Source organism: Haplochromis burtoni, unplaced genomic scaffold (genome assembly GCF_018398535.1).
Source record: "Haplochromis burtoni strain Fernald_Lab_line unplaced genomic scaffold, NCSU_Asbu1 Contig_47, whole genome shotgun sequence".
Lineage (NCBI taxonomy): Eukaryota > Metazoa > Chordata > Actinopteri > Cichliformes > Cichlidae > Haplochromis > Haplochromis burtoni.
This window is the reverse complement of record NW_024582408.1, coordinates 1,852,612-1,853,695: the sequence shown is the minus strand read 5'-3', so window position 1 is coordinate 1,853,695 and position 1,084 is coordinate 1,852,612. Positions and strand designations below refer to the sequence as shown.

Sequence of the window (1,084 nt, the reverse complement as noted above, 5' to 3'; positions counted from 1 at the left end):
TTTTCTTTGTGAGTATTTATTACACAGCGTGCTGCGGGGAAAAGTCTCAACAGGATCTTGAGCTTTATTCTGAAAGGTTTATGTGGAAAATAAACAAGCGGTCTGTAGTGTGGTTATATTAAATATAAGAGAAAGAGAGAACTTTAAGAAATTAATATAGCCACTACAGTGACCATTAAAACGGTGAAAAAATATTGGCGTAAAGTTTATTTTTGCTGCACTTCTAATGTGTTTCATTCAATTTCTATTGTGTTTTGTGTGCTCTTATAGAGCTTTTCCATTTGCTGTTATGTTGCTAAGTTGCAGTGCATATGCCCTCAGGGCCACTGTAATATCTTATCATATTTGATAGACAGAACAGTTGAAATAATAAATTACCAAATCATTAAAACTATAAAATTGCAGCCTTAAAACACGCAAACACATTTGTGGTCTCTCAGTCTGTTGCTACAGAATCTTTTAAACAGAATGAGCAGCCAGGATGAGAGACTGTGTTATTGAGTGATATTACATAACTGAACAGGCAATACCCCCATGAAATGGTGAGACATGTGGAGATCTCACAGTGAGGCAGAGCCAAAAAATTCACAATGACTTTGACACGTAGTGAAAATTTTCCAGCAGCGTTGACGAGGTACTTATACAACTGAACTCTGCTGGCCAGACCACTGGCTGCTGTTCAGAGTGAATTCAATATGGAAGTGTAACTACCAATGCTTACTTGTTAACAACGACTTTGCCTTAATGCCAATTTTCCAAAGTATCAGATCGCAAAGGATTCCATACAGAAAGGGCAGACAGAATACCAAACTGGAACAAGAAAGGTAAAAGGGCCATGATGCCCCCTGCAGCCTAAATGTGCTGTGGTTAAAATGACCCATGGATAGCTCCCATTTCCTCCCAGTGAATGGTAGACATGTGTGAGCCTGGGTGCCATCACACTGGGCAGTCATGCTAGATTTAAACACACAGTATTATCTAGGGAGTGAGGAGCACAGAGTTAAGCCTCCAAGAACGAGCAATACAGCTTATGTACAAAATAAATACGGTAAAGTACGTTTCTCAGTTTCCCCACTGCAAATAT

The 1,084-nt window shown here is 39.2% G+C and overlaps 1 protein-coding gene across 1 annotated transcript in view; it reads right to left on the bottom strand.

Annotated features, from left to right (window-relative positions):
- Window positions 1–1,084, bottom strand: part of ppp2r5a (protein phosphatase 2, regulatory subunit B', alpha isoform) — a 59,526-nt gene that overhangs the window by 32,569 nt on the left and 25,873 nt on the right. The gene's annotated exons all lie outside the window — the stretch shown is intronic.